Source organism: Nicotiana sylvestris, chromosome 6 (assembly GCF_000393655.2).
Source record: "Nicotiana sylvestris chromosome 6, ASM39365v2, whole genome shotgun sequence".
NCBI lineage: Eukaryota > Viridiplantae > Streptophyta > Magnoliopsida > Solanales > Solanaceae > Nicotiana > Nicotiana sylvestris.
This window is the reverse complement of record NC_091062.1, coordinates 1,120,948-1,145,960: the sequence shown is the minus strand read 5'-3', so window position 1 is coordinate 1,145,960 and position 25,013 is coordinate 1,120,948. Positions and strand designations below refer to the sequence as shown.

The window sequence follows — 25,013 nt, the reverse complement described above, 5'->3', positions numbered from 1 at the left end:
CAAAAATTGACCCCAAGCCCACTTGGTCAAAACACAATGTTCGGACCAAAACCCGATCATCCATTCGCCTACGAGCCCGAATATGTAATTAGTTTCGGAATCTGACCCCAAAATGAGGTCTAAATTCCAATTATTCAACAAGCCTTAACTCTACCTAAATCCCCAATTTTCTACCCTTAAGAACATGATTTAGGCCTAGAAATCTAATGGGTATTAATGAAAATTGAAGAAAACAAGTCTAAGAACACATACCTATGGTTTTGTGGTGAAATCCCACTTAAAAATTGCCCAAGTTCGAGTTTAAGTGAAAAAGTTATGAAGTTTTGAAGAAATCACGTTTTGCTACTGTTTTAAAATAATTAGACAGGGAACCTATACGTTCGCACCCAATTGAATGCGTTCGCATAGGGTAAGGGGGGATGGGCATTGCAATCACGGGACAGGGAGTGCTATCGCATAGAGGAAAAATAGGTTTCCCTTCCCCAGGCCTAGTTAACTCAGTGCAATAGCGTGAAAAGCCTTGCGTTCGCATAGAACAAATGGTGACCCCCAGAATTAACTCTACGCGATTGCAGAAGTTGTTATGCGATCGCGTAGCATAAAATAGGGTCCCCTGAGACTACACTATGTGACCGCGAACCTACCTATGCGAGCGCATAGCACAAAAATCTGGACACCAGCAAACTGCAAAAATACCAGATTTTCTAAGTCCAAAAACACTCTGACGCCTATCCGATACTCAGTCGAGCCCTCGGGGCTCCAAATCAAACATGAACAAAACCTCAAAAACATACTACGGACTTACTCGTGCAATCAAATCGCCAAAATAACATCTTAAACAACGAATTTAGCATAGAAATCTAAGAAAAATCTCAAAACTTTCAAAGTATCAAATTTCACAACTACGGGTCCGAATCACATCAAACGACTTCCATTTCTTACCAACTTTCACAGACGCATCTTAAATGCCACATTGAACCTGTACCGGGCTCCGAAACCAAAATACCGGCCCGATACCATAAATTTCAAATATAATCAAATTTCCAAAAACTCTTATATTTTAAGTAAAACAATTTCTTTCAAAAATTCATTTCTCGGGCTTGGGACCTCGGAATTCGATTTCGGGCATACGACCAAGTCTCATATTTTCTTACGGACCCTCCAGGACCGTCAAATCACAGATCTGAGTCCGTTTACCCAAAATATTGACCGAAGTCAACTTAAATTCAATTTTAAAGGCCAAATTAACATTTTTATCACATTTCCACATAAAGGCGTTCCGAATATATGCCCGGACCATGCATGCAAATAGAGATGAGGAAAAAGGAGACTTCTAAGGCCTCAAAATACAAAATTTACTCGTAAATCAAGTGATGACCCAAACACGACCCTAGTTGGTATAAATATATATATAACGCTATTTTTGAGACTTTTGACAGATCTTAGACCTAGGGAGACCATTTTGGAGAGGAGATGTGGGGCAACACACACCACGCTTGGAGGAGGCTTCTAACTAATTTTTCTTCTCTTCTCTTCCTTTAATCTCATAGTTTATTAGTTCTAGAATTGTGGGGTGCTACATGAACATTGTAGTTTGAAGCTTGAATTCTTCTTATTATTTTATCATATTGGTTTATTTATTCAATCTTGTGCTTAATTATTTGATTGCTTGATTACCAATTGAATACTATCTACAAATCTAGGATTGAACTAGAGAAAGGAAATTCTAGATTGCATATAAGATTGAGTAGAGCAAGATCTTAACTCTGAGGGGGAGGGGGAGGATTTGCGATTAGGATAGGAATATACCTAATCGCCTTGCTTGGTTAGTATACAGGAATTATTAATGCATTCTTGTTAAATCTAATTCCATAGGAATATAGGCATTAGATTAGCTTGAATAGGCGAGTTGTACTTCGGGAGAAGGCTACGAGTAATATTAACCCTGTCAACCAATAAACCAGATAAATTAATTAGATGATTTAAGTGAAAAACTCAACGAGATTGTTAGCTAACCCATAGCTCTAGAATATTCACTCACATCGAATTCATCTCTATAATTCGCTAACTTGTTTTCTTTAATCTCTTAGTTTACTACTCTAGATTATCTTTAGTTAAATATTCATACTTTAGAATTCGCTTGAATAGATTAATTGTTTTGGTTTAATTTAGTTGATAGTTAATCACAAGTCCCCGTGGATACGATATCTGGACTTACAATCCTATATTACTTGTTGATGATAGGCTATAATTGTATATTTTAGTCGCTAATTACACTCTAATTTACTGCACTTTTATTGAGTTTGAGCTTTAATCGCTAGCGTTTTGCACTAAATATGTGTTTTATGTGCTATAGGAGCGATTTCGATCTATGTAGGCGTTATGGAATAAAATTGATTGATTTGAAGCCTTTAATTCTGAGTTAAAGGCAAAGGAACCAAGCCGAGATCATTTTCGGGGATCAACGGATGATAGTTAAGAAGGACACGGAGAATCGAGCGGGCATACGGTGCATTATCTAGTAAAATGTATATAACTTTTTGCTCAGAACTGCGCTTGTGCTCCACAATATATCGTTGGAAAGCTATTTGAAAGGGCTACAACTTTTATCTTTTGCGTTTCTGCAAATTACCATTATCGCGGCGCATGAGGAGCCACATGGTGCGGCACGCCTGTACAAATTTACAGAGCCAGAGTCCTATTTCGTGCAAGAAAGGGTGTTTCGTCTGGGCCCGACCCTACTTTGTATAAATACATATAAAAATGCTATTTTGAGGACTTTTGACACATTTTAGAACTAGGAAGAGCACAAAGTCGTCGTGGAGGCCGGGTTTCATCTTTTCGTCAACCAAACTTAGTAATATTTATATTTCTTTGTATGATTTGTTGTTTTGCCACCATGTCTATGTGGAGCTAAACTTCACGTTCTAGGTTTGTGGTTCTTTCATGACTATTGTTATTCGGATATTGATTTTGATTTCTTAGTTTATCATATTGATTTATTTATTTAATCTTGCGCTTAATTATTTAATTGCTTGATCACCAATAGAATACTATCTACGAATCTAGAGTTGAACTCGAAAGTGGGAATTCTAGATTGCATATAGGATTGAGTAGAGCAAGTTCATGAACCTGGGCATCAGAGAATGGATTCGCGGTTAGGATAGACATATACCTAATCGCGTTGCTTGGTTGATTTACAGAAATTATAAATGCGTTCTTGTTGATTCTAACTTCGTAGACATATAGGCATTAGGTTAGCTTGAATAGGCGAGTAAGAACTCGACAGATTCTTATGAGCACTATTAACCCTGTTAACCAATAAACTAGATAAATTAGTTAGCCAATTCAATTGAAGAATACAAGAGGAATGTTAGATAGCTCATAACCCTAGATCGTTTTCATTACATTGATAACATAAAAATCTGCTCTTCCTCTGTTCAAAAGTTCATTATTTATATTTATTTATTTAATTAGTTTAGAATCAAATACTTCTAGGTTTAATTCTTGTTTAGATAATTAGGAGAGTCTAATTTAGTTAATAGTTAATCACAAGTCTTCGTGGGGTTGACATCCGACTTTTAGTCACTTTATTACTTGACGACCGCGTATACTTGCATGTGCGTTTGGGAGCAACACTTGTCGACCACGTATACTTGCGTGTGCATTTGAGAGCAACAAGTTTTTGGCACCGTTGCAGGGACTTAGAAATTAACTATTCAACTAGATTGGATTTCTACTTTTTGCCTATTCAAGTTTTTATTTTTTTTATTTTTAACTTAGTTTAATATTTTATTATCTTTGTTGACATGGCATCTTAGAATGATAATTGGTCGAATATTGGTTATTCTTATTATGGTGATCCTTGTATATATTGTGGAGGACCACACTTAGGGCAAAATTGTGCATCTCAATCTGATGTGTGGAATTTTTGTTGTGTGTGATTGTCAAGGTGGCCATTGGGATGGTTGTTCTAATTCTTATTATCCTTCTCAGAGTTCTTATTATAATATTTCTAATAATGTTTATGAGTTTGATAGGAGCAATGAAGTGGAGGATATGGAAAGCGTGGCTCGTATTATGGGCATGATGAGGCAAGTAGCCGAGCAACAGGACATGATGATGAGGCAAGTAATTGAGCAACAAGATGAACATCGAAAGGCTATACAAAGAATTAGTGCAACAATCATGAGAATGAAGGCCGAGGCGAAGGAAGTGGCTGAAGAGAGCGAGTTCCCACCAGAAGATAATTTTGAAGAAGCAAATATAGTGAGCCAATCTTGGCTAGATGAACAAGCTCAACTGATAAAATCTCATGAGTTTCTCCGTGATGGTCTTTCAAATATAACAAAACAACTGATAGAAGGAAGAACTGAGATCAGGCAAGAGATAGACCAATTTAGCTTAGAAATCCATGACCTGCATGATCAATTGAATAAAAAGGTTGAGGCGTCTAATGCCTTACAACCAATTTTTGTGGATACTGGCTAGCTTGAGGAGCGGAAAGAGGAACTTCAACTATTCGACCAAAATATTATTAATGATGCCAAGGTTGACGAAGAGTGCAAAATAAAGGATGTCAAAAATAATGCAATTTTGGAGTTGGAGCACATCATTCTAAACACTTTTCAACATTGTGTTTAGTTGGTGATATGAGAATTGATCCAGTCGAGCATATGGAGGAGTCAATGGATGACGAACAAAGTGTTTATATTCTAAAATTTGCCATACCAAGGAGGCAAAACGACATTCTTTACTTAAGGGCCAAGAAGTGCAAGATGCGATATCTATTGCTTGGTTCCTTTATTTTTACACCACTGCCCTAGGAACGTGACAAAATAATTGATGCAAAATTGGGGGCGCAATTCATATCCTCAAAGTAGAAGGAAAAGTGGTGAAAGTGATAGCTTCGTGCCGCGACGTTAAATCAAGCGCTTGTTGGGAGGCAACCCATTTTTACTGTTTTCTTTTAGTTTTATTTTTTCTTATTATTGTTGTAGTATTTGTTTTTGTTTTGTAGGATTATAAAAATAAGAAGTGTAGCCATTGAAAGAGTGCAAAAGCGAGTTAGATGGTAAGAACTAAGTGTGAGGTACTCGCACAAAGGACCCTACTTGGGGGACGTCTGAGTACCCGTGAGCCGCTATTGCTTCGGCCTTTGGCCTTTCTGGGAGTTTATTGTCCACCCTTGTTATTGTTTTGCTTTATTTGTACATTGAGGATACTGCACTCTTTTAAGTGTGGGAGGGAGAATTCTCTATATGATTAGTAGTGTGTGGAAAAAAAATGTTAACTTCTTAATTGTGATTTCGTAGTTGTGTAGTAATTGTGTAGTATTTTAGTAGCTATGAAAAAGATACAAATCGAAAATATATATATATAGAAAATTGGACTTTTCCCGACGATGGATCTCCTAGACAATTTTCTTGAGGGATTTAACTCTAAAGAAAAAGGACAAAAATATTTTCTTTGTAGGTAGTGTAGCCATTCTCCCTTGGTTTTTTTGTTGCCGCGGTTCTTTTTAAAGGGTTTTGTTTGAATCGGTTGTAGTTAGTTTGATTTTTTTAGAAGTAGAAAATCTTGTGCTATGTTTTGAATTCAAGCAATGTCTTTTAACTATGTCATGCCTTGAGAAGTGAGTACTTTGGTGGTAATGCTTAGGCTCAGTTTTTGACTCTTGTATAAGTACCTTAAATTGTATGATCTTAACTTTGCTTAACTTTTTTGACTAGAGTGTCTTGATGAGTCCAATCCTGAGTGAGTTATGTATCATGTGTGTGTAAGGTTTTGTATTATTCTGTGCATTGCATTTGAGGTCTAGAACGTGCCCCGTGTGTTTGCAAAGCGAATTAGTAGTTTTGTTCAGTCTTGAAAGTGATATAGGTGTTTATTTGTTGAGCCATATATATATTTTACCCGTCTAATTATTATGTATCATAGTTAACCCCTTTGAGCCTGTAATCCTGTTTCTTTGGCAACTACATTACAAGCCTTACTCATTTGTTTGAATTAACTATCTATTTGAACATTTTCATCTCTCATGAGCACTTGAATTGTTATGAACTTTGTAAAAGTTAAAGTGTATGGTGGTTGGTTTGGCTTTTGAGTGGAACTAATGAAATAAAGAGAAAGGTGCAGTATTTTTCAGGAAAAAAAAGCAAGAGCCACTTGAAAAGAGAAAAAGAAAAGAAAAAAAATATTTGTATTGTGTGCAGATATGCACTGACAAGTGGTAACTCTTGATGTAATTGTGCTTAAAGAAGTGGGGAGTCAATATATATTGATATAAAGGAGGAGTTATGGTTTGACATAAGTATGAGGTTTTAAATGTTAAAGTGTATGCATTAAAGTGCTTTGGGATATGTAGTCACTATTATATCTAAATGTATCCTACCCGGCCCGGAGCCTACATTACAACCAAATAAAGTCCTACTTGATCCTAGACAGAATGAGATCGATTAGTAGAGTAGTACACTACGGACAAGCCTATGGTGCATCTTTTGTGGCATATGAATGTTATTTCTGAGAGTGGATGAATTCTTTCTATCTTGAGTTCCTAATTGTTCTTAATTCGTATTGTATGTGGAACTACTCTCTTTTGTTGTGTGAGGTAACTTGATTCATGAAGGAAAGGTAATGTCAGTGACCTCTATATTAGAGTAAGCGGGTGAGTTGTGAATAATGTGTGGTACTTGTGAGTCAAATCTTGAGGTGAAGATGTTACTCTTTTGTGCTTAGTCTATTTTAAATATTTTTGGTGTGATGAGTTAGGAGAATTGTTTAAAAATGTCGCATCTATATAAAGAGTAGTTTGATTGCTCGAGGACGAGAAATGGTTTAAGTGTGGGGTGTTGATGATCGGCTATAATTGCATATTTTAGTCGCTTATTACACTCTAATTTACTGCATTTTAATTGAGTTTGAGCTTTAATCGCTAGTGTTTTGCACTAAATATGTGTTTTATGCCTTGTAAGAGTGATTTCGAGCTATGTAGATATTATGGAATAAATTCAAGTGATTTGGAGCTTTGAAATCTGAGTAAAAGTCCAAAGAATTAAGACGGGATCGTGTTCGGGGATCAACGGATGATAGTTAAGAAAGAAATGAAGAATCGAGCGGGCATACGGCGCATTGTCTAGTAAAATGCACATAACTTTTTGCTAGAACTCCGTTTGGATTCCACAATATATCGTTGGAAAGCTATTTGAATGGGTTACAACTTTTATGTTTTGCATTTTCGCAAACTCTCAATATCGTGGTGCATGGAGCGGCGCAGCGTGTGCCGCGCGTTTTGAATTTTCCTGCAGTCCGTCAGAATCAGCTCTCTGAACTTCCCCACAAGCACACAGCACAGTGTGGCGTAGCATGCAGCAGCATGTACAAATTTTACAGAGCCAAGTCCTATTTTGCGCAGGAAAGGGTGTTTCGTTTGGACCCGACCCTACTTGGTATAAATGCATATAAAAATGCTATTTTTGGGACTTTTGACAGATCTTAGACCTAGGGAGACTATTTTGGAGAGGAGACGTGGGGGAACACACACCACGCTTGGAGGAGGCTTCTAACTAGTTTTTCTTCTCTTCTCTTCCTTTAATCTCATAGTTTATTAGTTCTAGAATTGTGGGGTGCTACATGAACGTTGTAGTTTGAAGCTTGAATTATTCTTATTATTTTATCATATTGGTTTATTTATTCAATCTTGTGCTTAATTATTTGATTGCTTGATCACCAATTGAATACTATCTACGAATCTAGGATTGAACTCGGGAGAGGGAATTCTAGATTGCATATAAGATTGAGTAGAGCAAGATCTTAACTCTGAGGGAGAGGGGGCGATTTGCGATTAGGATAGGAATATACCTAATCGCCTTGCTTGGTTACTATACATGAATTATCAATGCATTCTTGTTAATTCTAATTTCATAGGAACATAGGCATTAGATTAGCTTGAATAGACGAGTTGTACTTCGCGAGAAGACTACGAGCAATATTAACCCTATCAACCAATAAACCAGATAAATTAATTAGACGATTTAAGTGTAAAATTCAACGGGATTGTTAGTTAACCCATAGCTCTAGAATATTCACTCACATCGAATTTGTCTCTATAATTCGCCAACTTGTTTTGTTTAATCTCCCAGTTTACTACTCTAGATTATCTTTAGTTAAATATTCATGCTTTACAATTCACTTGAATAGATTAATTGTTTTGGTTTAATTTAGTTGATAGTTAATCACAAGTCCTTGTGGGTGCGATATCTGGACTTACAATCCTATATTACTTGTCTACCACATATACTTGGGTGTGCGTTTGGGAGCAACAAGTTTTTGGCAATGGCATCTTGGAATGATAGTTAAGATCTTGAATTAAGAGGTACCCACAAAATAGTTAGAAGAGCAACAAAAGAGGGAATTCTAGATTGCATATAATTCGTCTCTGTGGGGGTTTTGTGGATATTCTCTGACAACGAAGAATGATTGATGAGCCTTAGAATACTTAAGTTATTCTTGGATCAAGTGGAAAAGTTTAGATAAGAATCTTAGTGAAAAGATTAATTTTGTATGCTTGTAGTGTGGTCAGATTCTCTCTATAAAGTCAATGTGTTTTCTTACAAGTGAATATCTCATGTCCCCTATCATTGTGTCTCTTTCTATTTGTAAAGAACATGTTCCAAGAAACCCTAATAGTACAGGTGCAGAGAATCCACTAGAATATTCTCTTTAATGTCCTATCTTAAAAGTAGTCGTTATAACTCTATCTAAGATACTCGACCTCGTCCTTAATCTATGATAACTTCACGACCTTAGTCTTTATTGACTCTTCGACCACACCCTTCATCGCTCCAAGGCCCCTTCCACCTAGGGCAGATCTTTGTTCTCACCTTGCTGATAGCACGTGGCGGCCGATGAAGGCTATCACGGTGCTAACGTGGCCTGCCTATATCAAAGATATTTTTTGGCCCATATATGTATCTTCTTCTTCTTCTTTTTTGTTGTTATTGTTGTTATATATCCAAGATATACTTAGATAAAATGATACTGTACGAAATAAACAATAACTATATTGTGTTTAGTGATGGTTAAGTGCTTTTAAGTTTTTTCTTATGCGATCACTTATTTAAAAGCTTAAGCGTTAGAAAGAGTACATTATTAGTTGTTTAATTATGCATTTAACACGCCTCATCTCATGTTTGCTTGATTTTTTTCAAGGGTCAAACACGTTAAAATTCTTTTTGATAATGGGTGACATCAAATCTCAAACTCAAGACCTCTGTTGTTCTGACATGATGTGTAATGTGTATGACAGTCCCATAATCCCTTCTAAAACTTTAAATTGTTAGAAAAATTATACTTTATTTAATGTGTTCAATATGCCCTTCACAATTTCGATACACTAAATAGATTTATTTGTTATACTAATGATTTATTTTTATCATGCTCATTGTTCAGTTAACAATCTTAATATGACCTTGATACTTTGCACTATTTTATAGGTTAAAAGGGCTACTTAACCCCCCCCCCCCACCCCACCACCACACACACACAAAAATAAACCACCCCAAGTGATTATGACTCAATCATCATCAGCCAATAGTGTAAAAATATACATATGATATTTTATGTACAAAATCTTCCTAATCCTAAAAGAAGGGCAGCATTTATGTATATTGTCGCAACTCCTCCCATTCTTTTTTGATATTAAGATTACAAATCTCACATTTTAAGGAGGCTTACCTGTAAATATTTTTTAATTATTTAATAGCATAAAAAATTCTTTAAACTTACTATATATATAACTTAAACTCATAATTTATATTAGTTTTAATAGTTTCTTTAAGTGAAAACCTACCTTTATTCGGGTTGTGGTAGAACTAGAAGTAGAGGTGGTTTTTGTCATAAGTTTCCTATTTCTTCATGAAAACAGTAGATCAAGTACAACTAGATCAACAATATAATGAAAATTCATTCAAATTGATGAAGCAATTTGAACAAGTTAAGATTAATATTGTTAGAATACATGGACATGGATTTCAATCTTTTCGAAATCCAACGAATAATTCTAGCAAAAGGAAAAAAGGAGAAAAAGGACCCTTAAAATCAAGTAATTTCTTAAGAAAACAAAAAATGGGAAATCTTCTAGCTACTAGAAAGTAATAATTCTATATTTTAGTAAACTAATGGTGTCTAGGTCTATGTCTTCTTGGCCCATAATAATCTTCATGAATACTTGGTAACCAATGCTGTGATTTCTTGGCTACTCTTGAAAGTCTTCTTATCATGGTACTTGATGATGAACAATGGCCATTTTTGCAAAGAGTATTAACTTCTCCAAAAACTCCACTACTTCCTGTCAAAGCATTTTCCTGCATAGTCAAAAGAAAATATTGTTGAAATACAATATAAATACGTAAATTAAAGTGTACTCTCTTTTAGGCCCTGTTTGTGCTTGTCCATAATTTTTTTTTTCTTTTTGTGCATGAAATTTTGCAAGTTTTTGAAAAAAATCGAAAATGATTTTTCAAAAAAGACATCTTTTTCAAAATTTTCAGAAAACCTTTTTCCCACTCGCAAAATTGCAACATTTTTTCAAGTAAAATGCATGTCCAGACATAATTTCAAATTTAAAATACCATTTATTAGCTTAACTCCTAATATTACTTTTTTTCAAAAAATATAATTTTTATATTCAAACGCTTACTTAGTTTTAAGGTGAGATGATCATACAAAGGCAAGAGATCTTGGATTCAAATCTCATCAGCACCCAAAAAGTAAAAATATTCAACAAAAAGTCATGTTGAAACTTTTCAATAAAATGATCATAAATATTCAACAAATATTTAAACTAAAATTCCAAAATGTAAGTTGTACTCTCACCTGTAATTTATGAATAGTAGCTGAGAGATGTCCTTTCTTTAAGTGTCTACCTTGTGTTTCATGGGCAATAGTTGATAAAAATAAAAATAAAAGTAGAAGAACTTGTCTCATCTCAAGAATAGTAGAAACCCTACAGAGATTTTCAGACAATGAGAATAATAGTAAAAGCTGACAGAATTGGAACTCTCTTAAGGAATATATAGATGAAGAAGTGAGTTTCTGTTTGTTTCTACTTCAAAATCTTCAAGATATATAGTATTAGGGTTAGAATGGTGAGTGATAACAAATGGAAATGGTTTAATATATATATATATATATATATATATATATATATATACAAAGAAGAAGGTCAAAGTCTGGGGGACCATAAAAAGAGTTCCTTGAACATGGTATATTTTATTGAGACATAGAGCTCTCTTCAATTAATATATTTTGTTCTTTTTAGTGAAAAGTGGGCACATATGATTGATAGGAGAGTTTTGCTAATCAACTAGGTTTATAGTATATCTTTCATTCTAAACAAGAGGTTTCAGGTTCGAACTTAGGGTACAAAGTCGTTTTTGTTAGGGAATTTATTTTGTAATATAAGACTTTTCGACAACAACAACAATAACATGCCGGTATATTTTCACATTATAGAATATGAGGAAAGTAATATATATATAAACTTTATCCTTTCTTTGTGGAGGTAAAAGTACCATTTTCGATACGAATACTGAACACCAAATATAAAAAAACAATACCCCAACATGACAACTCGTTGAAAATGGAAAGAAGTGTAAAAGTGCTCTCTTCTTTTGTTATATTTTGATCAATACTCCGACATTTGAAAGTGTGCTAGGCTATGATGTCTTTCCCTTGTTAGTTTGTCTACTCCAAAAACAAAACAAAAAAGCTTAGTGGATGATAGTTACCAACTAGTAGCCACTAAATTAGATGAATACTTTTTAATATGAGTTTTTTCTATTTTTAATTTTGAATTCTGTTCTCTTATTATTCTTGGAAATGAATTAAAGGATCGAAGGAGGTGGAAATATGATATTTCCTCAGTTTCAAAAAGATTATCACAATTTTCTTATTAGTTTATTTTAAAAAGATCGGTACCTTTCAATATTTTCTGAATAAAAAACATTTATAACCACACATATTATGACAGACCACAAGTTTCAAAAAATTTACTGTCACACAAAAGCTATGACTTGTTTAAAATCATATATCTCAAAAGTTTTTTCTTCTTTATTAAAGTTTGTACCAAGTCAAACTAAGACAATATTTCTAAAACGGAGGGAATAATAAGAATCAAACAAATTTGTGTATGAGGTTAAGATTCTTAAATACATTTCTAGTGTAATATTTTTGTGTAATTCGTACAATAAAATCAGAATTTATTGTAGTTTGCCAGATGACTTTTCATTTTACTTACAAGTATGTAATGATAGCACTATTTGTGTCAATCTTTCAATTGTCTTGCTTGATGTGCCAAAAGATAGCCAGCCTTTAATTGATCCTTATTTTTTGACATAGCTCACATCAATGAACCTATTTTCTTTTTGGTCATTCAAAAAAAAAATGATCTATTTCTAAATTTGGTAACAATTTAGCTTAAACTTACAATTCTACCTTTAATGAAAAGCTTTTATAACCACACAAATACTCTGTGCCCATTTATAACTTGTTTAAGACCATAAATTCCAAAAGTTTTATTTTTTCTTAAACTTCGTGCCCATTTAAACAGGTTCACATAAACTGAAACGGATGGAGTAATAATCTTTGTTGTGTCTAAGTTATACAATGATAGTGATAGAAATATATCAAATGGACATTTACTAAAGGATTTGGACAAGACATGTATTTGACAGGATACACATTTCAATATGTACTGTTTTTCTTTCTTTAAATAATTTGTTTTGCGTTAATTTTCCATCGTGATCATTATAGCATACGGAGAAATATCATTTTTATATATGTGAAAAATATCATTTTTATGGTATTGCAAATTTTCTTTCAAATTGAAGCGCTTATTGCACTTAACTTGAAAAGAGTATTGTTAAAATTAAAAGATTTTGATATACATGTTGTTAACAATTATCAACAGACAAAGAAACATTTTGATATTTTTTTTCTAGGAACTGAGAGAAAATATTGGACCACTGAAATAATTAAGCCAATTTAATTATTTTGGGACATGTTTTAGGCAAGAAACATCAACTATGCAATCTAGTGTGGGAAATAGCTAGCTTAAAACTTAAAGTTTCACAGTTGAATAGATCTAGGGGGCTTTTGGATATAAGAATTGTGAAATTTCAAAAATAACTCAATTTTTTTAAAGTGAAAATGGTATTTGAAGAGTTGTGCTTGGATATGAATACAATTTAGAGTAGTTTTTGAATTTTTGCAAGTGATTTAAAGTGAAAATTTTAAAAAAAATAGATTTTTGAAGTTTTTCAAATTTTTCAAAAGTCCCGAAATTCATCTTCAAGTGAAATTTGAAAATTTTCATCGTCAAACACTGATTCCAAAAAGAGTGAAAATTTTCCAAAAAAAAAATGAATTTTGGCCAAACGGGCCCCTAGACTCACTATTTGGTGAACTAATTAGTTAGTAATGTCTTTAAGAAGTTTATATAGTAATGTCTAGTCTAGAAGATAAACACTTGGGCAAAGTATGATTAAGGAGAATTTTGAGGGAAAATTAAAAGTGCAATATGTTTTTTACCTCGTTAAAAATGGGGAAATATACACTTTAGAGAGATTGATGCGGTAATTGAAAATAGCTACAGTTTCAAAGTATTCAAAATTTAGCCACTTTTCATATAAAGATAAATTTGAACGAAAACAATGTTCAAAATCCGAAAAGTATTCCAGCATAATATACTAGAGTTCGAATTTTTTACATGTGAACTTCCGGTATAATATACTGGAGTTCCAGCATAATATGCTAGAAGTTCATATGCAGATGCTCTAAGTATATTATGCTGGAACTTTCCGTGTGCTGGAGTTCCAGCATAATATGCTGGAAGTTCATATACAGGTGCACCAATCTCCAGTATATTATGCTGGAACTTTTCGTGTTGCAGCAAAATAGTGACTATTTTTCAATGACTTTGCAAATACTGGCTATTTTTCAATTACCAGTCCGAAAACTGACTAACCCGTGCTATTTTCACAAAATGACAATGTATAGCCTCTCTCAAAATAATAGCCAATATATATATATATATAGACGGACAACTATTTTGGGTTAATACTTCTAATTTATACAAATGGCACACTGGCACACTTGATCAATGGCCACTCCTATAGACATATTTACATGGCCCATTTGGTCAAGAAGTGGCTCCATTTCGTTTCGGAAACTTTGTGTAATTAAGGAGGGTGATTTGCAAAAAAAGGATATTTTGGGTGTCACTCTTGATTTTTTGACTCCGCTTATTTTATGGGCGAAACTTTAAATTTAATAAATATTACCTCTTGCTTGCATCATGGACAATATTTTTGACTTTAAATATTCGCCCACGGTGGAAGCGGAAGTAAAAAAATCAAGATCATTCATTTTCAAGGCTATTAGGTATAATTTCCTGAATTATAAGGAGGTCTTAATTGATGGTTGAATTTGCAATACCTTCCAAATAGTCGACTAGATTGAGATAAGTTGTCAGAAAGTAGTTTTGATGACCATATTTATGAGAAAAAATCCTTTAAAAATGTTTCATATTAAAGAAAATGAGTGGTGAGATGCAAGAATGAATGAGATAAAAGAATAATTCCACGTATGGTCACGGAATATTATAACAATAAAATCAAGAAAATTATTTTTCGTCACATGTAAAGGTAAATGTATCTCAATCTTGTAAAAAATTTTATGTGTCCACAAGATTTTAAAAATTATACTCCCTTCGGTCCATAATAAGTGACCAATTTACTTTTTTATTTTTGTTCAAAATAAGTATCCATTTATATAATCAAAAAAAAAAATCAATTTATTTTTCCAAAATTACCCTTACGTATATATCCCTAAAAAGTCATTTACTCCTCACATTTGAGAAGAGAAGTAGGTGCTACTATAACTACTATGCTGCAATATTTAATTAAAGATAGTTTAGTCACACTAACTAATTTTATTTAGAATTTAGTATTTCTTTAATGGGCGTGCCCAAAGCAAATTGGTCATTTATTATGGACCGAAGAGCGTAATATTTCTGGTTAGGTAGGATGCACGAGAGTTGCTGAGAATACACACTCCTGGTACTCAAATTATAGTAACCCCCCCCCCCAACCCAAGATCAAATTATAGTATATTCTTTGGTTTCTAGTTGCACCGGCATGAGGATTCTATATTGGGAAGAAAGAAGATAAAAATAGAAATTAGAGCTTGAGTCATGTGGAGAAGGCAATTTTAAAAATATATGTTTATTTTCGAACAGAACATTATTTTCAGAGATCTCCCCTCGTGTGCCTCAAATGCTGATTCATCCTTTTTGTTCCTTATCAATCTTTGACCTTTGACCAGCTCAAAATTGCTGTAAATTTATATAGTTTTAAGCTCATTTGCTAGAATATTGTATGATGATGCCTTTTACGGTCGTAAAATGAGCTCGTTTTTAGGAGTGCATTGACAACAATTTTTAGAGTAACTTTTGTTAATTAAAAGTGAATAAAATTATGAGCATATATCATTAAGTTAAATTGATCTATAAAATTATTAACAATTTTTAGAGTTTAACTTTTGTTAATTAAATCGGGACTTTGGGTATTGTAGGCGTATAAAAGTTGAGGAGGTAAAGGGGGCTATGCGTAAGATGAGCAGGGAAAGAGCGATCGGGTCAGATGAAATTCTGGTGGAATTTTGGAAGAGCGTGGGTAGGGCAGCGGGTTTGGAATGACTAACTGGGTTATTCGATGTCATTTTTAAGACGAAGAGGATGCCTGAGGAATGGAGATGGAGTATGATGATCCTATTATATAAGAACAAGGATGATATCAAAAATTGTAATAATTATCGGGGCATCAAGCTACTGAGTCATACTATGAAAGCATGTGAGAGGGTGGTAGAGCGGAGGGTGAGGAAGATTGTATCTATCTCAGAGAACCAATTCGGATTTATGCCGGGGCGCTCAACTACAGAAGCCATTCACCTTGTTAGGAGGTTGATGGAGCAGTATAGGGAGAGAAAGCGGAATTTACATATGGTGTTCATCGACTTAGAGAAGGCATATGATAAAGTGGCGAGAGAGGTGTTATGGAGATGTTTGGAGGTTAGCAGCATTCCTGTTGCATACATTAGGGCTATTCAAGACACGTACGATGGTGCTAAGACTCGGGTTAGGACAGTGAAAGGTGACTTCGAACACTTTACGGTTGTGATGGGGTTGCATCAGGGGTCAGCCTTTAGCCTATTTCTTTTTGCCCTGGCAATCGACGCGCTGACGCAACACATTCAAGGGGAAGTACCATGGTGCATGTTGTTTGTATATGACATTATACTGATTGACGAGACGCGAGGTGGTGTTAACGAGAGGTTGGAGGTTTGGAGGCAAACTCTGGAGTCTAAAGATTTCAAGTTGCACAGTACCAAAACAGAATACTTGGAGTGCAAATTCAGTAGCGCGACTCAGGTAGTGGACGACGATGTGAGGCTTGATTCACAAGTCATTCCTATGAGAGAAAGTTTCAAGTACCTTGGGTCTGCTATACAAAGGAATGGGGAGACCGACAAGGATGTCACACATCGTATTGGGGTGGGATTGATGAAATTGAGGCTTGCTTCCGTTGTTCTGTGTGATAAGAATGTGCCACCAAAAACTTAAAGGTAAGTTAGAGCGGTGGTCAAATCGACTATGCTATATGGGGCGGAGTGTTGGCCAGTCAAGAACTCCCATTACAGAAGATGAATGTGGCTGAAATGAGCACGTTGAGATGGATGTGCGGGTATACCAGGTTGGATAGGATTAGAAATGAAGTTATCCAGGACAAGGTTGTCGTGGCTCCTGTGGAGGATAAGATGCAGGAGGCGAGACTTAGATGGTCCGCGCATGTAAAGAGGAGAGACTCTGATGCTCCGGTGAGGAGGTGTGAGATGCTGGTGTTGGAGGGCTAACAGAGAGGTAAAGGCATGTCGAAAAATTATTGGGGTGAGGTGATTAGGCGAGATATGGCGTTGCTCCAGCTGATTGAGGATATGACCATAGATAGGAAGATGTGGAGGTTGAGAATAAAGGTAGAGGGTTAGGTAGCCGAGTGTTGTCCTTGTTTGTCACAGTAGCTTTGATACATCTCTTAATGTCGTTCCGATACTTCTTTCTTTTCCAAGATTGCTGTTATTACTTATTGCTTTATTCTACCAGCGGCTGTCGATTGATAGGCAACCCTATCTCTATTCAGAAGGAGTGGAAATTTCAGACTGACTTAATATGAGCTCAGCGCTAAGAGAGTTTTCATCGGTTGTGACGTTTACGAAGGGTCAACCCCTCGGATTTTTTAGTTCTTGGCCTCTATTCACACTGATTCAAAGGTTTTAGATGGGATGGATATAAGAGTTTTTATTGCTGCCTTGTTTCGCTTTTCTGTTTGCATTACTTAATATTAGTTTTGTATATTCGATTTGGTTATCAGGTTAGCTTACTTGTTATTACCCCTTCCCTTTTTCCTCCCGGAGCCGAGAGTTTTCCGGAAATAGCCTCTGCCCTTTTAAAGTTTGTGTACACTTTACTTTCCCCAGACTACACTGAGTTTGTTGTTGTTGTTGTAATAACAGACGTGAATATATATATATATATATATATATATATATATATATATATATATATCATATAGTTCTGTTGATAGTTATTGGGTGTATGTGAACAAAGTCCCACATGCAAAGTAGAAAAGAAAAATAAATTACTTAAAATGAGTTGGATACTCTTAATGGTGTGAGGCCTCTTGGAGAAAATCGTGCGGGCTTGGCCTAAAACAGACAATATCACATCATGTTAAGAGTATCTTTAGGCCGTTTTAGCCCAACAATAGTCTTCTTGAGTCGGTGGTCTATCGAAATCAGTCTCTCTATCCAGACCCCACTCATGGGATTATACTAGTTTGTTGTTAGTTTTGTTGATAGTTGTTTGAACAATAGTGCTAACCATAGCACCTCCTTTGTAATGATGCATATTAACTATATATATTATACATCTTTTTAATTAATAATATAGAAATAGGAAGTCGGAGGACATGATAAGGATAAGTACAAGGGGGTGTCTTTGAAGGACTATGATCTTGATTAACCACGGGAGAATTAGTTACTGCGGTACTAACTACTAAGTTAAGGCTTGCATGAGAATGTAGTAAAGTTGAGTTAGTTGATACATCAACATTGGTGCTAGTAGTAGTTATAGTACTTGTATCGAGATAGCCACATGGATTTCGTTTGTTGAGTTTGGAAAATAAGGTGTATATTCACCAAGTCATTTTGAAACGAACAAATAACAAAGGACATGAAGGTATATTTAGCCTTTTTCTCATTCTTTTTTTTTAGTAACTCCCTATATTTATCCTAAAGATTCAGCTAATAGACATAGTGCTGACAATATAATTCGGGGAAGCTTTGGTGAGATGGGTTTTTAATAGGAAATAATGTTGTATAGCCGCTCTCAAAATAATATGCGAATATATATATATATATATATATATATATATATATGTTTTATATGTTATTTACAAAAATTATACAAAATTTTATATATTTTTTTGGCTACCCAATATAAATAGTTTTTGACACAGGCTAAAAGTGAAATTTGCCTTTGTTTGGTTCAAAATCAAAATATTCAAATTTCTATCTTGGGATTAAAATCGGAACTATAACATGGATAATTTATTCCATCTTTTATATGGGATAAATTATATACAAAAATTATGAATAGCTGAAGGAATTTTTTTTATTTATCAAAGACTAATGTACAAAAGTTACTATTATAAGGGCTTTTTTGTTTTACTTTGCTGTAAAGTCTCAAACCCCAAGATAACCTCTCGGTTAAAGCATAAAAGGGTGCAAGAAACAAGGGCTTTTCTTAAAATTAGCAAAAAAGAGTACGCATTAATTAATCAGGTCATTTGTTTGTCTAACTAGTGCTTCATGAGTTGTGTTTGTCTATCTAATTAAACCTAATTAATATTAGCAAAATAAGTCCAATTCATTATATGAATAAAAAGATATAGTGAGAGAAGAAAACAAGCATGAGAACACGAAAGTTGTCCCTAATATGAAAGTGAAATTGGAGTGAAAGTCGGCCCTAAGCAGAATTCAAAGACTGATCAAATCCAATTCTAATTTGGATATAAAAGTTAAGTTTAATCATTGAAAGCTGAGACTAAGCTCTCCCTTGGTCATAGAATTTGGGAGTTTTTTTTAAATATCTATTTGTTTATATATTTTAACCGTTTTTTTGGCAGATCTTGAAAATAAAATCTTCAAATCCCAAAAATAATTCTAGAGTAATTTTTGAAATTTTCTATTCACAAAACTTCAAATCCTTTTCAAGTAAAAATATATGTCCAAACACAATTTTAATTGTCAAAACCATTTTTCATCTCATTTTCAAAAGCTCATTTTTTCGAATTTTAACCAAATCTATGTCCAAACTGTTAGGGATATAACAGATATGCCCTAGATCCAATCTCATATTTGATGATTTGAACATATTTTTGTGAACACTATTCGATATAAAAATATATGACATTCTTTTATCATAGTTATTATTAATTGTTTGATTAATTTGATAAGGTCCTTGATTAAATTTTGAGACTTGTCATCGTGATAGAGATAATGATAATGAGAGCAAAGTCTCTTACAATTTAATCTAAATTTGTTCTTGATCGTAGTATTATTAATTTGGACATTAGTAATCCAGTTAGATCAATATTTATGTGATCGTCTTTATGGGATAAAGATTAGTTGATCTCATTAACTAAATCACATAGATAGATGATGCATATAGAGATATGATCATTGAACCGACTCATTGGATAATTCCTAATGGTTAGAATTACCATAAACTGTCAATAGGATATTTTCTTGAAGAATGTGATGTAAGAATTTCCTTTGACCTAAGATCGTCATAGCAATTGACAACTTATTTGTTGTGCTTTAATACTAGACATCTATGGCCATAGGGCGATAGTTGAAAGGATATTGGGTACGATTGAATGCTTGTAGAATTAGTGATTGATCAAGATGGAATCTGTCAACTCTTGATAATGAGTTTAAGCTCCATGTTGTCATGAATTATAAATGACCAAATTAAGACCTTGGTCAGAGCAATTGAACGAAAGAAGAAAAGAGTTTCTTAGGTCATTCAATGGTCGATTATATTTGACATAAATACATAGTTGGTCGCCTATAAGGATTTGACAGTTGAACCACATCCTAGGGTGATCTAGAGCTATAAGGACAGAAGAAATTACTACATTATTCTTTAGTTTATATGCCATATATCCAATCTCATATTTGATGATTTGAACATATTTTTGTGAACGTTATTCGATATAAAAATATATGGCATTCTTTTATCATAGTTATTATTAATTGTTTGATTAATTTGATAAGGTCCTTAATTAAATTTTGAGACTTGTCATCGTGATAGAGATCATGATAATGAGAGCAAAGTCTCTTACAATTTAATCTAAATTTGTTCTTGATCGTAGGATTATTAATTTGGACATTAGTAATTCAGTTAGATCAATATTTATGTGATCGTCTTTATGAGATAAAGATTAGTTGATCTCATTAATTAAATCAAATAGACAGATGATGCATATAGAGATATGGTCATTGAACCGACTCATTGGATAATTTCTAATAGTAAGAATTACCATAAACTGTCAATAGAATATTCTCTTGAAGAATGTGATGTAAGAATTTCCTTTGACCTGAGATCGTCATAGTAATTGACAACTTATTTGTTGTGCTTTAATACTAGACACCTATGGCCCTAGGGCGATAGTTGAAAGGATATTGGGTACGATTGAATACTTGTAGAATTAGTGATTAATCAAGATGGAATCTGTCAACTCTTGGTAATGAGTTTAAGCTCCATGTTGTCATGAATTATAAACGATCAAATTAAGACCTTGGCCAGAGCAATTGAATGAAAGAAGAAAAGAGTTTCTTAGGTCATTCAATGGTCGATTATATTTGACATGAACACATAGTTGGTTGCCTATTAGAATTTGACAGTTGAACCATATCCTAGGTGATCCAGAGCTATAAGGACAGAAGAAATTACTACATTATTCTTCTACTGGTTCTTGAGAGTAAATTATATACTTCATGTTATCCGGTCGTTAAGGAGTGTTGCTAGACGCCACCCTTGATTAGTATATTAATGTGATCAATTTACTACCGGCTTAGTATTGAACCTATGGGGTCGCACACTAACGAGTGTTCTGATCTTTGCTAAAGGGTTAATTACTTTATTATTTGATAATTAAATTAAAGAATTTAATTGGTCAAATAAATTTAGTTATTAGTCCAAATGAAATATTATTATATTCTTTGCTGCACAAAGATTATAATTAATATTGTGAACGAATTGAAGTTTTCTATTTGGAATAGAAAATTAGATTATATCTCTTGGTTGAAATATATATGTGATATATATAATATAAAATAATATTAATTTATATAAAGGTTATATATATATAATATTAGTTAATTTATAATTTATATAAAGGTTATATATATAATATTAGTTAATTTACCAATTTGGAATTGGAAAGGTAAAGTCCACAAAGGACGTATAAATTAAATCCAACGTTAATTTGGATTCACGAGAATCCAACTTTGACAATGGTTCGGCAGTCACGTTTTCGTTAAGACGTGATTTCCAATTTTCCATAAAATTTGATTGAAGTTTATTTTTGGAATAAACTTTTACCCTAAGAAAATTATTACCTCACCCAAATAGAAAAAGGGTTTATAGATTATGCTATATAAAGGGTGATGGAGAAAATTTGCCGCGTTGTTAATTCTTGAGAAGAAAAACCACTTTGTGAAAGTGAGAGTGCAACACAAGTTAAGAGAGGAAATACAATTACAAGAAAAGTGTTTCTTGTTCTTCTAACATTGAGTTGAGATTTTTGAGAAAAATTTCAATACAATATTTCGTTCAATTTTGTTCGTGGGTTTCATTGATCAAAGAGTTGATAGCAAGGGTCGGTCTCGGTGTGAATACGCATAGAGTCTTTGCACTATCGAAGAATTTGAAACGAGACTTTCTTCATCAGGTACGTCTTAGATCCGATCTATTGACATGTAAATAAATCTTAAACACGAAAAAATCTGCCTAGAATTATTATTGTCTTCCGCTGTGTGTTATGAACATCTATACGCAATCTTTCACAAACGCTAGCTAAGTTAATTCTTCTTAAAGCCATTAAGTCCGAATTTCACAAGTAAATATATGGTTGCTTAAAAAATGTTTAAAAGTTCAGAGGCAAACCAATTTTACTATTACTTGTTGGGTTGTTTCCCCAACTTTCTCGTGGACTTTCGACTGCTGATCATTTCAATCTTTCAGAAAAGCTTAACAAATAGTAAACTCAATTTCCAAAGCAGGAGAGGATAAGAAAACTCTATCACTAATATATCTCTTGAGTGGCTATAATTCTTCCACAATTGCATCATTTTGATCTGCACGAATATTAAAAATCCATGCGATTATTCAGCCAATGGACGGTAACTTTTGGCCTTGCATTTGGATTATGGTTACGTTCACAAGGGGTAGAGTGCTTTCTACCAAATATTTCTTCATTTTTAGGGTTCTAATTTGAGACCTTTAATTTAAGGTGAAGAAATTTCAACTATTTCATCGCACCCCTCTTATGTTTAATTAATAAGTGGCTAAAGCGGATGCAAAGTTAGAATTTAAAATTTATCAAATTTTTATAGTAATCTTATAGTTAATATACAATAATAACTAGAGACACGTGACTTCATAATCAGGGGCGGCTCTAAAAGCTTGGCCGGTGAGGCTATTGCCTTAGGCCCCCAAAATTTGAAGGCCCCAAATTTACTTAATCTCTTATTAATATGACTACTATACTATAAATAATTATTATAAAGAAAAGCGTTATAGTATATTTTTTTGTTATTTGATTGAGGTTATTTTATACCAATAAGTTCATAAATTAGGATAATTTTCACACTCATTAATTAGTATATTTGCTTCACTTTTCAATTTTAATTTTATCCTTTTTATATAGGAATTAAGACACACACATATATATATCGACAACATAATGAATTTCATTTACATCTTCTTTGAAACTACATGAATACAAAAGCATTCATGCACAGGTTTTCTTTGAGTGTAATTCAACATATTATATTAGGTTATTTATAATTAATTTTAGATATTCACCAATAAGTGCTACTAATTAATAGAATAAATTATAATTATCGTTTAAATTGATTAGAATGAGTAGATATTTTTAACAAAATATGTTATTACGTTATGTAAGTTTATTTCTTTTTCTTGATTATGATGATAGCCAAATCAAAATTTTCACTTTGAGTTCTGGACCTCAACATCCGATAATCCACCACTTTATTCTTTGTGCTCTTCTTCCCCCCCCCCTCCCCCCTTTTTTTTAAATTCACTATTTTTTGTCTCAAATGATTAATTTGTTGTTTAGAAAATAAATTTTATTGCTAGTGTAAAATTTTTAGAAATTAAATTCAAAGGTCTCTCGATACGGATTTGCCTTAGGCCACAAGTACTCTTGAGCCGCCCTTGTTCATTACATATAAGCTAGGACCGTCCCATCTTTATACAAATAGTCGGCCGGATCACTGTTACTTTTGATAGCCGGTATGCATATATGATACACTGATTATGCATATTTTTTCATATATTATACATTCGTTGTCTATTTTTAATTTAAACGGTTGGGTACGCGGCTGTTTATATTTTTTTTTAAAAATCGTTTTTAAAGTTGACAGAAATATATTCTTTGACTTGCCTAGCGAAGACAAGATGCTAGGTTGCTCCGACCTAATTTACCAAGATACGAGAATCAAAGGACAAAATGAAGTGCTACAAAAAGCAAAAAATAACATTTAAGGCAGCTCATTCAAGAAGAGTTCCATTAATTTAGGGTTTAAGCTCTCAACACAAGGAGATTGACAATTTTTTGTTTATGAAGACATGGGAACAGAGCCCACGTTCTCAGGATTATAAAGAGTTTAAATTTTATGTGTAAAATATATTTTATAATTTATTAGGTAAATATTTTTGATAAATATTAATTGATTATCTGGTAAATATGATAACTTACTTGCTATAATAAGTTAAAATTCATTAATAGTGTAAAAATTATTATACTGCCAATGTATATAACTTAAATCCTAATATAAATAAATAAAATTTATATTCACTCTGATAGTATAATTAAAATTTCACAGAATCAACACAACTAAACTTGGGCTAACAGGTTATTTGCCTTATCATTCTGGTAACTAATTTCACTTATTATGGATAGGTAACTCCAAATACCTTAAAGTGGAGAGAAATTTAAAAATAGCGAGATTTACAAGCGATCATTCAAAAATGACCATAGTTTCAAAAGTAATCGAAATTTAGCCACTTTTCATGTAAAGATAAATCTGAACGAAAATACTATTGAAAATCTGGAAAAATACTCAAGTATAATATACTGGAATTCCTGTATAATATACTGGAACTCCAGTATATTATACTAGAGTTCCAGTATAATATACCGCTCCAGCATAATTTACTAGAGATTGGAGCATCAGTGCTCCAATCTCCAGTATATTATACTGGAACTTTCCGCGTGTTAGAGTTCCAGCATAATATGCTGGAAGTTTATATACAGGTGCACCGATCTCCAGTATATTATGCTAGAACTTTCCGTATTGCAGTAAAATAGAGGCTATTTTTCAATGATTTTGCAAACGTTGGCTATTTTAGAATGACCAGCCCGAAAACTGGTTAGCCCGTGCTATTTTTACTTTAAAGTGACTTGACACTGTACAAATTTCTACCCTATCCATGCATAAAAGTTTAATCTTATATAAACTACAATTGAACCTATAGACAAAATGTTGTGTATGTACCCAAGTAATAATATATTTCATTTCCTCTC

General features: G+C 33.4%; 1 pseudogene; it reads right to left on the bottom strand.

Moving 5' to 3' along the window:
- The window catches only part of LOC138870097 (uncharacterized), a 149,461-nt pseudogene that overhangs the window by 43,328 nt on the left and 81,120 nt on the right, over positions 1-25,013 (bottom strand).